Source organism: Amblyraja radiata, chromosome 8, assembly GCF_010909765.2.
Source record: "Amblyraja radiata isolate CabotCenter1 chromosome 8, sAmbRad1.1.pri, whole genome shotgun sequence".
Taxonomy (NCBI): domain Eukaryota; kingdom Metazoa; phylum Chordata; class Chondrichthyes; order Rajiformes; family Rajidae; genus Amblyraja; species Amblyraja radiata.
This window is the reverse complement of record NC_045963.1, coordinates 75,153,346-75,169,551: the sequence shown is the minus strand read 5'-3', so window position 1 is coordinate 75,169,551 and position 16,206 is coordinate 75,153,346. Positions and strand designations below refer to the sequence as shown.

At 43.2% G+C, this 16,206-nt stretch overlaps 1 protein-coding gene across 5 annotated transcripts in view; it reads left to right on the top strand.

Annotated features, from left to right (window-relative positions):
• The window catches only part of pak5 (p21 (RAC1) activated kinase 5), a 161,457-nt gene that overhangs the window by 37,480 nt on the left and 107,771 nt on the right, over window positions 1-16,206 (top strand). The window contains exon 1 of one of the 5 annotated variants that reach the window (XM_033026243.1): window positions 13,316-13,404. The exons of 3 other annotated variants lie outside the window; for them this stretch is intronic. The gene's annotated coding sequence lies outside the window, so the exon portion shown is untranslated. Of the gene's footprint in view, window positions 1-13,315; window positions 13,405-16,206 lie in introns of those variants that run through there. One more of the 5 variants, XM_033026241.1, reaches the window with a different exon arrangement.

Here is a 16,206-nt window from a genome sequence, read left to right as displayed (position 1 = left end):
AGAGCTTTTCATTCATTTATCTCTTGGGTTTCTGTTTCCTTACCTAATGTTAAAATCATTATATCTTTGAGGCGGAATTAATGAAATACACAGAGGCGAGTCTGATTGAGTGGTGGGCTGTAAAGGGTGTCTCTTAGCTTTCTGGGCAGATGAAACATCTTTAGTTGTTGCATGTCCTTTGACCAAGACGAAATGCCTCTCTTTCTCCTTCACACTGTATACTGAATGATTGAATTTAATTTGTTTTGAAGAGTTTGTAATGAGTATTCATTATCTAAAAGCAGCAAGATATTAAGATTGCTCTTATTCCTTGGTTTCACTAATATATTGAAATATTGTGCAATTTTTGTCAATTTATTTTATTGAGCCTTGAGATTATTTTCAATCCAAGTTTTTTGTGAGTACCGGTAATTAATTAATTTTTACTTAAGATATCTTGATAAAAATGTCCATGCCATGCACAGTAAAGCTCCGATAATCCAATATATTCTCCTTCCCCCCCCTCCCTCCACTACTTTTAGTCTGAAGAAGGGTTCCAACCCGAAACATCAATTATTACTTTTTCTCCAGGGATGCTGCCTGACCCGCTGAGTTGCTACAGCACTTTATGTCTACTCTTGGGACTTGGGTAGTGCTGGAGTAGCAGAATATTTAGCCTGAAGAAAGGTCTCGGCCCGAAACGTCACCCATTCCTTCTCTCCAGAGATTCTGTCTGTCCCGATGAGTTACTCCAGCTTCTTGTGTCTATCTTCGGTTTAAACCAGCATCTGCAGTTCCTTCCTACAGAATATTCAGGCTACTGGATTTTACTGCTATTAATAGACAAGCTTTTATTTTACTTTTTTTTTTTAACGTGTTACACTGCGGTATAATACATTTACGGAGAAGTTGGTGAGTTTACAGGCAGCGGGAAATGTACAGCTGTTCTGTCTTACTGCACCAGAGAACCGGGGTCGATCCTGACTACGGGTGCTGTCTGTACACCTTGACTTTAGCTGTAAACCCACCGGTGTTCCTGACCGCTGGTGTTTCAGGCCCCAACCCCAGCTCCAGCTTACACTGAAGGTCACAATCCAAACTTCCAACCCCAGCCACATGTTCTCCTTGCACTCTGGGATCCCAGCTTGTATTCTGGATGCGTGAGTGAACCAGGAGCTAAACATCAGGATGTCTGATAAATGCAACCCTGGATTATCAGATTTATACACTACAACTAAGAACCTGCATTTTGGACATTATTTTCGACTATTCTTTATTGCAGACAGGCAATGGATTACAAGCAAATAAATTTAGCATTTGTGTAATATTTAAAAAAATTATTTTCCAAAGGAATTATATTGGACAATGGGTTAGTATTTACCACATGCGTAGGAGATTTTTGACAATAAATTATGTGTCGGAAGGAACTGCAGATGCTGGTTTCTACCGAAGATAGACACAAAATGCTGGAGCAACTCAGAGTTATAGGCAGCATCTCTGGAGAGAAGGAATGGGTGACGTTTCAGGTCGAGACTCTTCTTCAGACTGAGAGTCGGGGGAGAGGGAAACTAGAGTTGACTGAATTTATTAACCAGTTTCCTTAAAACATCAGCCACCGTGTGAAAAATTGTTGTGATACAGATGTATTAATTGGGGATGAAATCAAACATGGTTGTTAACATAAAATGTGGAAACAAATTGGCAGCTCACTTTATAATCTCCCTGATAGACCATTAATCACACATTCACATTATTTCTTTATCCTATTTTTGCATCCACTCCTTACGCACTAGGAATAATTTACAGAGGCTAATTAACCTACTAACCCGTACGTCTTGAGATGTAGGAGGAAACCCACATGGTTGCAGGGAAAATGTGCAAACTCCGCACCTAAGGTCAGGAACAAACCTGAGTTTCTGACATTGTGAGGCAGCAGCTCTAACCGCTGTGCCACTATTCCGCCCTTACTGCATACTGTATATGCTTTTAACAATTTTCTTCTGCCAAATCTAAATCCAGTTTCCCCCCAGAGGATGGTACACAGTAATAAGATAGCAACAGTTAAAATACGGTGTGGAAGGTAGTGTAGTGTATGAATCTGCATTTATCAGGGTAATAACATACTTGAAATCCGGAGATAAAAGTGTTTATTGCATTGAACAAACTTGCACATGTGTTTTTGTCAGTCTGAACTGTGTTTTTATATTTGTAGTTGACTTTTAAATGGTTAGGTGCAGGTTGAGATAGGGGGTAGATTTAATGGCAAGTGTATGATTTTAATGAGGCACTTCTCCAGAAGCTGCACAATACTGAATGCCTTGAGATACACTTGGCATTGAAATTCTTTTAATCGATATGAAATAGCAATACTTGATCACAAACCAAAAATCAGATGTCGTTCATTCATTTGTAAGTGATTAATCTTTATTACTGTTAAACAAGAACTCTTGTACTGAAAATGAACAATTTAAATGAGGAATATAATTTCTGATACCCAAACTATTTTTGAAGATTTTAATTCCCACATGTCCCATCTTTCTACACCTCTCTTTGATTTCTATGCATCTTCTGCTTCTTCTTCTTTCGTGTGGCGTGCACAGCCTAAAGTTGTAGGACAACTTGTTCTTATTTGATCTTCCGTTTGTGCACGTCGAATTGATTGCATTAGTCGAAGAAGGGCGGACCACGTGAAGGTTGCAATCTTCCACCCCATTTCTATGTATGATATTGAATTACATGTTCAAACTTGAGCTTCCTGGTTAGAAACTCGCATTCGATGAGGATCCCTTAGCTTGATTGACTATTGTTACATTATAGATAGACACGAAATGCTGGAGTAACTCAGCGGACATGCAGCATCTCTGGAGAGAAGAAATCGGTGACCTTTCTTCAGGCTGTTACAGTGCATTCATAAAGTATTCAGACCCCTTCAATTTTCCACATTTTGTTACAGCCTTATTCTCAAATGGATTACATTTTTTTTAATCATCAATCTATATACAATACCCCATAGTAAAAAAGCGAAAACAGATGTTTAGAACATTTTGCAAAGTAATTATAAAGAAATAACTGAAATATCACATTTACATAAATATTCAGACCCTTTACTCAGTACTTTGCTGAGGCACCTTTGGCAGCGATTACAGCCTCAAGTCTTCTTGGGTATGACTCTACAAGCTTGGCACACCTGCATTTGGGTAATCTCTCCCATTCTTCTCGGCAGATCCTCTGAAGCTCTGTCATGTTAGATGGGGAGTGTCGATGCACAGCTATTTTTGGGTCCTTCGATCGGGTTCAAGCTCTGGCTGGGCCACTCTAGGACATTCACAGACTAGTCACGAAGCCACTCCTGCGTTGTCTTGGCTGTGTGCTTAGGGTCGTTGTCCTGTTAGAAAGTGAACCTCTATGAAGAGTCCTGGCGATTTCAAAGTTCTTCCATTTAAGAATGACGGAGGTCATTGTGCTCTTCGGGACCTGCAATGCTGCAGAAATTGTTTTATACCCTCCCCCAGATCTGTGTCTCGACACAATCCTGTCTCGGAGGTCTACGGACAATTCCTTTGTCTTCATGGCTTGGTTTTTGCTCTGATATGCACTATCAACTGTGGGACCTTATATAGACAGGTGTGTGCCTTTCCAAATCATGTCCAATCAATTTAATTTACCACTGGTGGACTCCAGTCAAGTTGTAGAAACATCTCAAGGATAAACAATGGAAACAGGATGAACCTAAGCTCAATTTTGAGTGTCATAGCAAAGGGTCTGAATACTTATGTAAATGTGATATTTCAATTATTTAATTTTAATTACTTTGCAAAAATTTCTAAACACCTGTTTTCGCTTTTTTTATTGTGAGGTTTTGTGTGCAGATTGATGATTTAAAAAATAAAAGAATTTAATCCATTTTAGAATAAGGCTGTAACGTAACAAAATGTAGAAAAAGTGAAGAGGGTCTGAATACTTTCTGAATGCACTGTACATTATACACCCAGGTTCCTGATCCTTTAGTATGAGCCATACCACACTACCACATCATATTATACCATATTAAGTTTTGAATGACGTATGATCTCAGATCAAACACCCTTAATCTTTTAGTCAATTGTAAGCATTTACCACTTACAGCAAATACAGATCTCTGTTATTTGATAACATGATCCCAAAACTCCAGATTCAGGGACAGTTTCTTCCCAGCTGTTATCAGGCAACTGAATCATCCTACCACAACCAGAGAGCAGAGCTGAACTGCTACCCTCCTCATTGGTGACCCAAGGTCTATCCTTGAACAGACATTGCTGGCTTTACCTTGCACTAAACGTTATTCTCTTATCATATTTGTGTATTCTCATTCTACTGACTTCTTAGCACGCAGTAAAAGCTTTCCACTGTACCTCGGTACATGTGACAATAAACTAAACTAAAATTTTGGGAAGTCATACAATGACTGACAGGGCCCTGGTGAGTGTTGTAGAGCAGAGGTATATAGGAGTGCAGGTACATAGGTTCCTGCCAGGTAGAAAGTGTTTTCTGTACATTGGCCTTCATCAGTCAAGGTGTTGAGTAGAGAAGTTGGGATGTTATATTACAAATGTACAAGACATTGGGCGAGGCTGCATTTGTGTATTGTGTTCAATTTTGGTCACCCTACCATAGGAGGGACGTTGGTAAGATGGTAAAAATGCAGAAAAGATTTACAAGGATGTTGCCAGGACTGTAGGGAGAGTTCGGGCAGGCTAGGAGTTTATTCTTTGAAGTACAGGAGACTGAGGGGGTAACCTTCTAGAGGTGTATAAAATCATGAGAGAAATAGATAGGGTGAATGCACAGTGTTTAACCCAGAGAAGGGGAATCAGGAAGCAGAGGACATAGGTTTAAGGTGAGAGGGGAAAGATTTAACGAAAACCTGAGGGACAACTTTTTCATGGAGGTAATTTAGGCAGGTACTAAAACAATATTGAAACCATATTTGGACAGGTACATAGATAGTTTTAGATGGATATGGGCCAAAAGCAAACGGATGTGTCTAGCGTAAATGGGGAATCTTGGTCATCCTGGACATGTTGGGCCAAAGGGTCCCGTTTCCATGCCCTATGACTATGACAATCATATATCGCACAACAGCAACTAAATGATCGAGTTAATTCTCAGTTCTTTTTTAAAGGAATTTTGTTCAGAATATTGAGGCAACTCCCTCTTGAGTTGAGTCTTTTACCGCCAGCTGATGGCACAGATGAAGAATTGCTTTAATTGGGAATAGTGAAATGAACTCTTTTCCATCCCTCTAAATTTTCATAACATCTCATCTGAAAGAGTGGAGTGGCACTTGTAGAGTGGTATTATTTTATTCACTTCTGAGCATCAATTAACCTTAATAACAAACTGTAGGTTGGTGGTGAAACCAGGACCCATAACCTTCAGAATTAAGTGCAACTTCATAATCAAATCAACTCTAATGTAGTCTGAAGAAGGGTTCCGTACCGAAACTCCACCTATTCCTTTTCTCCAGAGATGCTGCCTGACCCGCTGAGTTCCTCCATAATTTTTTGTCTATCTTCGGTATAAACCAGCTTCTGCAGTTCTTTCTTATACATCTGTAGTTCCTTCCTACACAACTCTTCTGTAATCCTTAGTGATTTTATCCCTTAGTATTGTGGAGTCTCTTATGTCTAGTCTTTGATTTTGATTTAGGTTTCATGGAGCTCCAACTGCAGAAATGGTCCTTCAGATGTGCATGTGCTCATCTTTGCAAGGTTTAATATTTGAATATTTTAATATTTGAAAAGCCATGCAGTTTCAGGGGAACATAATAAATCTGTATACAATATATACTAAGTATAAATCTGGTCACCCAACAGTATGTCAATATTTTAAATCCATTTACCTTCACACAAGGCAACCTACACTGAGGCATGTCACTTTGTGTTGGTTGCTCTTTGTGCAGTTCTTTGTGTACTTGAAATTCAACATTGACACAGTTAACAATGATGCTGACAGGCCAGGCCAATAGTTAGTCGTAAAATACTGGTAAATATATACTGAGTATATATTCTGCTTTCCGCATAGACCATTCCCTCCGTAACTCACTGGTCAATTCGTCCCTTCCTACCCAAACCACCCACCCCTCCCCAGGTACTTTCCCCTGCAACCGCAGGAGATGCAACACCTGTCACTTTACCTACCCCCCCTCGAATCCATCCAAAAACCCAAACAGTCTTTCCAGGTGAGGCAGAGGTTCACTTGCACCTCCTCCAACCTCATCTACTGCATCCACTGTTCCAGGTGTCAACTTCTCTACATCGGCGAGAACAGGTGTATGCTCGGCGATCGTTTCGCTGAACACATCTGCTCAGTCCGTCTTAACCAAGCTGATCTCCCGGTGGCTTAACACTTCAACTCCCCCTCCCATTCCCAATCTGACCTTTCTGTCCTGGGCCTCCTCCATTGTCAGAGTGAGGCCCAGTGCAAATTGGAGGAACAGCACCTCATATTTTGCTTGGGTAGTTTACACCCCAGTGGTATGAACGTTGACTTATCTAACTTCAGGTAACCCTTGCTCTCTCTCTCCTTCCCCTCCCTCTTCCCAGTCCCCCCACGTCCCACTGTCTTCGCCCACTTTCTTTCTTTCTTTGTCCTACCCCCTCCCCTGATATCAGTCTGAAGAAGGGTCACGACCTGAAACATCGCCAATTCCTTCTCTCAATAGATGCTGCTGAGTTTCTCCAGCATTTTGTGTCTACCTGAGTATACCAATGATTTCTTCACTAAACCTGGAAGATCATTTTCTCCATAACTGTTGGATATGTTCAAGAGAATTAGAAATAGCTCTTAGGGCTAACAAAATCAAGGGATATGGTGAGAAAGCAGGGTTACTGATTTTGGATGATCAGCCATGATCATATTGAATGACGGTGTTGGCACGAAGGGCCGAATAGCCTACTTGTGCACCTATTTTTCTATGTTGGTTATAAGGAAATATGCAGGGCCTAGTTTAGTTTATTGTCATGTAGAAACATAGACATAGAAACATAGAAAGTAGGTGCAGGAGTAGGCCATTCGGCCCTTCGAGTCTGCACCGCCATTCGATATGATCATGGCTGATCATCCAACTCAGTATTCCATCCCTGCCTTCTCTCCATACCCCCTGATCCCTTTAGCCACAAGGGCCACATCTAACTCCCTCTTAAATATAGCCAATGAACTGGCCTCAACTACCTTCTGTGGCAGAGAATTCCACAGATTCACCACTCTCTGTGTAAAAAATGATTTTCTCATCTCGGTCCTAAAAGACTTCCCTCTTATCCTTAAACTGTGACCCCTAGTCCTGGACTTCCCCAACATCGGGAATAATCTTCCTGCATCTAGCCTGTCCAACCTCTTAAGAATTTTGTAAGTTTCTATAAGATCCCCCCTCAATCTTCTGAATTCCAGCGTGTACATGCCGAGTCTATCCAGTCTTTCTTCATATGAAAGTCCTGCCATCCCAGGAATCAGTCTGGTGAACCTTCTCTGTACTCCCTCTATGGCAAGAATGTCTTTCCTCAGATTAGGAGACCAAAACTGTACGCAATACTCCAGGTGTGGTCTCACCAAGACCCTGTACAACTGCAGTAGAACCTCCCTGCTCTTATACTCAAATCCTTTTGCTATGAATGCTAACATACCATTTGCTTTCTTCACTGCCTGCTGCACCTGCATTCCTACTTTCAATGACTGGTGTACCATGACACCCAGATCTCGTTGCATCTCCCCTTTTCCTAATCGGTCACCATTCAGATAATAGTCTACTTTCCTGTTTTTGCCACCAAAGTGTATAACCTCACATTTATCCACATTATACTGCATCTGCCATGCATTTGCCCACTCACCCAGCCTATCCAAGTCACCTTGCAGCCTCCTAGCATCCTCCTCACAGCTAACACTGCCCCCCAGCTTCGTGTCATCCGCAAACCTGGAGATGTTGCATTCAATTCCCTCATCCAGATCATTAATATATATTGTAAATAGCTGGGGTCCCAGCACTGAGCCTTGCGGTACCCCACTAGTCACTGCCTGCCATTCTGAAAAGGACCCGTTTACTCCCACTCTTTGCTTCCTGTCTACCAACCAGTTCGTATGTGTACCGAGGTATATAGAAAAAGCTTTTTGTTGCATGCTATCTAGTCAGCGGAAAGACTATACATGCTTACAATTGAGCCGTCCACAGTGTACAGATAAAGAGAATAACATTTAGTGCAAGATAAAGTCCAATTAAAGATAATCCAAGGGTCTCCAATGAAGTCCTATGGTCTCCTGGAACGTACCTATCTGTATATGTACATTGTAAATGGCTCGATTGTAATCAAGAGTCAAGAGAGTTTTATTGTCATGTGTCCCAGATAGGATAATGAAATTCTTGCTTGCTGCAGCACCACAGAATATTGTAAGCATAATACAGAACAGTTCAGTGTGTCTATATACCATAGACCTTATATATACACATAAATAAACAGATAAAGTGCAATAGGCTGTTATTGTTCAGACTTTGTTAAATGTCGTGTTTAATAGCCTGACGGCTGTGGGAAAGAAGCTGTTCCTGAAACTGGATGTTCCAGATTTCAAGCTCCTGTACCTTCTTCCCGATGGCAACAGAGAGATGAGTGTGTGGGTAGGATGGTGTGGGTCTTTCATGATGTTGGCAGCCTTTTTGAGGCAGTGACTGCGATAGATCCCTTCGATGGTGGGAAGGTCAGAGCCGATGATGGACTGGGCAGTGGTCACAACTTTCTGCATTCTTTTCCGCTCCTGGACGTTCAAGTTGCCGAACCAAGTCACGATGCAACCAGTCAGTATACTCTCCACTGTGCACCTGTAGAAGTTCGAGAGAGTCCTCCTTGACATACCGACTCTCCGTAATTTTCTCAAGAAGTAGAAGCACTGATGTGCCTTCTTTATGATTGCATCAGTGTGCTGGGACCAGGAAAGAACTTTGGAAATATGCATGTCCAGGAATTTGAAGTTCTTGACCCTTTCAACCATTGATGTGATCATGTATGGTCTTTCCGCTGACTGGATAGCACGCAACAAAAGCTTTTCACTGTACCTCGGTACCTGTGACAATAAACTAAACTGTGTCAGCAGTGAGTTGCTATTGACCTTTGTGGTAAGTTTGAATGTGTATTGTGGAACTGCTGTCATCAGCTTGCATTTCAAATACTTGATAGCAAGATTGAGCAAGGCAGCAAGCCTTTTCACTCATCCCTTCAACACCACTAGTTTAGTTTAGCAATACAGCGTGCGCTGTAAGGCAGTAACTCTAGCGCTGCTCCAGCGTGATGCCCAGATGAATGTGTTGATCAAGCGTTGCCCATAAAACAGCTGGAACAAAAATGCTGACAGTTGACTAAACCACCCCAACAGATCAGCTTGCCTGCCAAAACTATTGAATGCCTGTGACATTCAGAAACCTTCAAAAGCTACTAACAATCAGTTAATTAAAAAAAAAAATGTAATTAACTATAATACTTGACACTCATGAACAACTTTTCATTAGTTAGGCATTTAATTAAACAATGTAAGTTATCTAATTTTGACCTTATTCCTTAATAAACTGTTCTCTCGATTCAATTGGAGGTTTCACTGACTGATTTTCAGCCTATGTGCTGTTCAACAAACTACCACTGGGTTCCATGAAAAATCTCCTGAGAGATGCAATATCAGGAAATGACTGTCGAGAAGCACAAAATTATTTATTTATTTATTAATTTGTTCTTTTTTTCCCCTTTTCCCTCCCTTCTCCAAATTTTGGGTCCATCACTTATGTTCAGAAGCATGACAACATGGCAGTTTTACAGATTTTCTGACTAAAATACTGAATGTAAAATATTGAATATAATTATTGTGTATTATTGAATAGATTAGTATGACAGGTTTAGAGGGATATGGGCCAAACGCAGGCAGGCGGGACGAGGTATATGGGACATGTTGGCCAGTGTGGGCAAGTTGGGTCGAAGGGCCCGTTTCCATGTTATATGATGCTATTTATAATAGGAACAATACATTTGTAGTTGAAAACAGCTGGTGGTTACTTTTTCTTTGTTCCGTGCGGTTTCATTCAGACGCATTTAGATGAAGTGGCAGAGGTAGCAAAATAACTCATTGTGCAGAATAATCCCAAGGATTTTAACAAATAACGTTACATCAGCACAAACTGTAGCACAGTGAAATCTGAGCACAATTAGTTGTCCACAGTGCTTGGTTACTGAGTGACGCAGGTGTATTGCCAAACATCTAGAATTAATAATAAAATGATGGCAGCTCTGTCAGTCATAGTGCTTTCCTTTTGGGTGTTAAAGTGTGATCTCCCACATGATACCTCATGCTGCCTCGACAAGGCCAGCAGCATAATCAAGGACAAGTCGCACCCTGGCCACTCCCACTTCTCCCCTCTCCCATCAGGCAAGGAGTACAGAAGTGTGAAAATGCACACCATCAGATTCAGGGACTGTTTCTTCCCAGTTGTTATCGGGCAACTGGCACAATGGGCTAAGTGTTCGGCTGGCGACCGGAAGGTAGCCGGTTCGAATCCCGCTTGGAGTGCATACTGTCGTTGTGTCCTTGGGCAAGACACTTCACCCACCTTTGCCTGTGTGTGAATGTGTGTGAGTGATTGGTGGTGGTCGGAGGGGCCGTAGGCGCAGATTAGCAGCCACGCTTCCGTCAGTCTGCCCCAGGGCAGCTGTGGCTACAGAAGTAGCTCACCACCACCGAGTGTGACTGAGGAGTGTATGAATAATGCGATGTAAAGCGCCTTGATTATTCTAGAAAGGCGCTATATAAATCCCATCCATTATTATTATTATTACCACAACCAGAGAGCAGTGCTGAACTATCATCTACCTCTTTGGTGACCTACAGACTATCCTTGTTTAAGAAAGAACTGCAGATGCTGGAAAAACTGAAGGTAGACAAAAATGCTGGAGAAACTCAGCGGGTGAGGCAACATCTATGGAGCGAAGGAATAGGCGATGTTTCGGGTCGAGACCCTTTCGGGTCAAAAGAAGGGTCTCGACCCGAAACGTCGCCTATTCCTTCGCTCCATAGATGCTGCCTCACCCGCTGAGTTTCTCCAGCATTTTTGTCTTCCCCAGACTATCCTTGATCGGACTTTGCTGGCTTTACCTTGCACTAAATGTTATTCCCTTATCATGTATCTGTTGGCTGTAAATGACTTGATTGTAATCATGTATTATTTTTCTGCTGACTGGATAGCATGCAACAAAAGCCTTTCAATATACCTCGGTACATGTGACAATAAACTAAACTAACTAACCTGATCTTCCATTCTATCAGCTTGACAGTCGATAGTGATTTAAACATAGCTAACTCTTGGAAGCAACTGTGAAGACCAGATGCTGAGAGAAGCATTCTATTCATGATGCCTAGCCATCTGGAACGTGCACCATGTAGTCCATGCAGAATCAGATGGCAAAGCAGAAGTCTGTAGTTTTTGTTTATAATTGCTCGGGTCTGCAGATTTGGATGAATATCATTTTAAAATAATCAGATTGGTGCAAAGAAAGATGCTATCCAGAAATATATTGAAGAAGGGTCTCGACCCAAAACGTCACCCATTCCTTCTATCCAGAGATGCTGCCTGTCCTGCTGAGTTACTGCAGCATTTTATTTCAATCGTCGGTGTAAACCAGCATCTGCAGAGTACTGCTGGTAATATACTGCTGGTATTTTTATAATTCGGCGTATGTGTGAATTCCGTTGTTGATTCATGCATTGCTGAGTGTAGAACTGATTTTTCTGCATAAGTGTGACTCGAAGGGAGTATTTGCAGAGTACGTTATACCTTTTTTTAAATATGTAGGTGAGAAGCATGTATCGTTTCCCATGTGGATAATCAGCATTGGAAAGGTAACTAACTTTGCTTGATGGTGATATTTGCCTGACAGACAAGATTAACCAGGTATAGACACAAGATGCTGGAGTAACTCAGCGGGTCAGGCAGCATCTCTGGAGAAAAAGGATGGGTCAGAAAAGACTTTATCCCCTACTCCCAATTCCTCTATCTGCGCCCAGGATGAGTTTTTCCATACCAGGGCCTTGGCGATGTCCTCATTCTTTAGGAAACAGGGGTTCCCCTCTTCCATTATAAATGAAGCTCTCACTACGGTCTCCTCGATATCCCGCAGCTCCGCACTCACTCCCCCCCCCTCCCCATTTGTAACAAGGACAGAGTCCCCCTGGTCCTCGCCTTCTACCCCATCAGCTGTCGCACACAGCATATAATCCTCCAACCTGCAACGGGATCCCACCACTGGCCACATCTTCCCATCTCCACCGCTTTTTGCTTTCCGCAGAGACCGTTCCCTCCGCAACTCCCTGGTCAACTCGTCCCTTCCCACCCAAACCACCCCCTCCTCAGGTACTTTCCCCTGCAACCTCGGGAGATGCAACACCTGTCCCTTTACCTCCACCCTCGACTCCATCCAAGGACCCAAACAGTCTTTCCAGGTGAAGCAGAGGTTCACTTGCACCTCCTCCAACCTCATCTACTGTATCCGCTGTTCCCGGTGTCAACTTCTCTACATCGGCGAGACCAAGCGCAGGCTCAGCGCTCATTTTACTGAACACCTCCGCTCAGTCCGTCGTAACTTACCTGATCTCCCGGTTGCTCAGCACATCAACCCCCCCCCCCCCCCCCCCCCCCCCCTCCCATTCCCCAATCTGACCTTTCTGTCCATTGTCAGAGTGAGGCCCAGCGCAAATTGGAGGAACAGCACCTCGTATATCGCTTGGGTAGTTTACACCCCAGCGGAATGAACATTGACTTCTCTAACCAGATATCCCTTGCTTTCCCTCTCGATCCCCTCCCCCTTCCCAGTTCGACCAGTCTCACTGTATCCAAATACATTCTATCTTTGTCCCGCCCACTCCCCTGACATCAGTCTGAAGAAGGTTCTCGACACGAAGCGTCACCCATTCCTTCTCTCCAGAGATGCTACCTGTCCCGCTGAGTTACTTCAGCATTTTGTATCTACCTTCGTGCTGCCTGACCTGCTGAGTTGCTCCAGCACCATGTGTCTATCTTTGGTATAAATCGGCATCTGCAGTTCCTTGTTTCCTACAGATTAACTAGGAGGTTGCTTGGGGTGAAATTGAATTGGCTGGACTTGTTTTCCCTTGAGTGAGGAGGCAGAGGGGTGACCTGATAGAGGTATGTAGGATTATGAGAGGTATGCCATGTAAGCCTTCCACATTGCAGCCTCAGTGTTCCAAGTTTTGCTGCTGATGTTCAATTCTACACTCACTATAATTCTGCTGTTACTATACTTTTTCATTATTTCAGTCATATGATGTGGCTTCAGACCAACCTTTTCGCCTGCATACCAATTTTCCACAGAAGTGGGTCTGGACTTGGATGTGAGCCAGACCAAGGTCAGTTGAACAATTTTCCACCTTGTGAACTGGGTGTGTTTTCACAGAAATCCAGTAGTTTCTTGTGTGGAATTGTGGAATTGCATCCCAGGGTACTTAAGGAGGTGGCGCTAGAAATCGTGGACGCATTGGTGATCATTTTCCAATGTTCTATAGATTCAGGATCAGTTCCTGTGGATTGGAGGATAGCTAATGTTATCCCACTTTTTAAGAAAGGCGGGAGAGAGAAAACAGGGAATTATAGACCAATTAGCCTGACATTGGTGGAGGCGAAGATGCTGGAGTCGATTATAAAAGATGAAATAGTGGCACATTTGGATAGCAGCAGCAGGATCGGTCCGAGTCAGCATGGATTTACGAAGGGGAAATTATACTTGACTAATCTTCTTGAATTTATTGAGGATGTAACTAGGAAAATGGACAAGGGAGAGCCAGTGGATGTAGTGTACCTGGACTTTCAGAAAGCATTTGAGAAGATCCCACATAGAAGATTAGTGGGCAAAACTAGAGCACATGGTATTGGGGGTAGGGTGCTGACCTGGCTAGAAAATTGGTCGGCAGACAGGAAACAAAAAGTAGGGATTTCTGCTAGCTCCAATTTCCGGTAGCCCTTGCTGTCTCCTCCCCTTCTCAGCTCTCCCTCAGCCCTCGGGCTCCTCCTCTTCATTTCTCCTTTCTTCTCCCCGCCCCTCCCCCCACCCTACATCAGTCTGAAGAAGGGTTTTGGCCCGAAACGTTGCCTATTTCCTTTGCTCCATAGATGCTGCTACACCCGCTGAGTTTCTCCAGCACTTTTGTCTACCTTCGATTTTCCAGCATCTGCAGTTCCTTCTTAAACAAAGAGTAGGGAATAACGGGTCCCTTTCAGAATGGCAGGCAGTGAATAGTGGGGTACCGCAAGGCTCGGCGCTGGGAATGCAGCTATTTACAATATACATTAATGATCTAGATGAAGGGATTAAAAGTAACATTAGCAAATTTGCAGATGACACAAAGCTGGGTGGCAGTGTAAACTGTGAGGAGGATGCTGCAAGGATGCAGGGTGACCTGGATAGGTTGGGTGAGTGGGCAGATGCAGTTTAATGTGGATAAATGTGAGGTTGGCAAAAACAGAAAGGCAGAATATTATTTAAATGGTGTCAAGTTGGGAAAAGGGGCAGTACAACGGGATCTGGGGGTCCTTGTTCATCAGTCAATGAAAGTAAGCATGCAGCTACAGCAGGCAGTGAAGAAAGCGAATGGCGTGTTGGCTTTCATAACAAGAGGAGTTGAGTATAGGAGCAAAGAGGTCCTTCTGCAGTTGTATGGGGCCCTGGTGGGACCATGCCTGGAGTATTGTGTGCAGTTTTGGTCTTCACAATTGAGAAAGGACATTCTTGCTATTGAGGGAGCGCAGCGTAGGTTCATCAGATTAATTTCCGGGATGACGGGACTGTCGTATGTTGATAGCATGGATCGGCTGTGCGTGTATACTCTGGAATTCAGAAGGATGAGAGGCTATCTTATTGAAACATATAAGATTTATTCAGGGTTTGGACACGCTAGAGGCAGGAAACATGTTCCCGATGTTGGGGGAGTCCAGAACCAGGGGCCACAGTTTAAGAAAAAGGGGTAAGCCATTAAGACGGAGATGAGGAAAAGCTTTTTCACACAGAGGGTTGTGAGTCTGTGGAATTCTCTGCCTCAGAAGGCGGTGGAGGCCGGTTCTCGGGATGCTTTCAAGAGAGAGTTAGATAGAGCTGTTAAAGATAGCGGAATCAGGGGATATGGGGAGAAGGCAGGAACGGGTACTGAATGTAGATGATCAGCCATGATCACATTGAATGGCGGTGCTGGCTCGAAGGGTCGATGGCCTACTCCTGCACCTATTGTCTATTGTTTGAATCTATATTCCCCAGCTACTCTGGTGTGACTTATTGGCATCTTCAGATCACTTTTACCTCCAACTAGTGCTAGTCCAATAACGCAACCATTATGTTACCATTCAATCCCACTGTTGTTGACTTCAAGCTTGATCTCATTCTTTATTAGTCTCTGCCTACCCCTTTGTCTGTAAACCTAACCGTTCTTCAAACAGAAGGTAGACACAAAATGCTGGAGTAACTCAGTGGGCCAGGTAGCATCTCTGGAGAAAATGGATGGGTAAAGTTACGGGTTGGGACGCTTCTTCAGACTGACTTGGGGAGTGGAGGGGGGGGGGGGGTGGTAAAACCGGGAAGCAAGAATAGATTAGGACAAATCAGTTGACTAGGAGCGGTGTGATCCCAAGACCAACAATTGGCCTATCAGGGAACCACCTTGTCAGAGGTCATCTGCTGCCAGCCTTGATTTGCCCTGGTCTTTCTTCCAATTCCCCCCCCCCCCCCCCCCCCCCCCCCCCCCCACCTACAATCATTCCGAAGAAGGGTCTAGACCCGAAACATCACCTGTTCCTTCGCTCCATAGATGCTGCCTCACCCGCTGAGTTTTTCCAGCATTTTTGTCTACCTTTTTTTATTACCTTCTTCAAATAGCTCTGCCACAATATTTTGCTGCTCATTCCAATGTTTCCTCTTTTGGCTCATTTTAGCTTTTGGTTAGAGCTGAGATGGAAAGTTATAAACAGAATCTATTCAATATAGAACTGAAATAAATTGGCAAGGGGCTGCAGTTTTCCTAAATCTTCGGCGAAATCCAGAGATGACACTGCATCCATGGTACATTTGCTTATTTGTGCTGTGCTCAACACTCCTCTCTGATGAAATATATCACAGGAACAAATTGTTCAATGTATTATGATGTAGGATTTTACAAAGGAGAGAT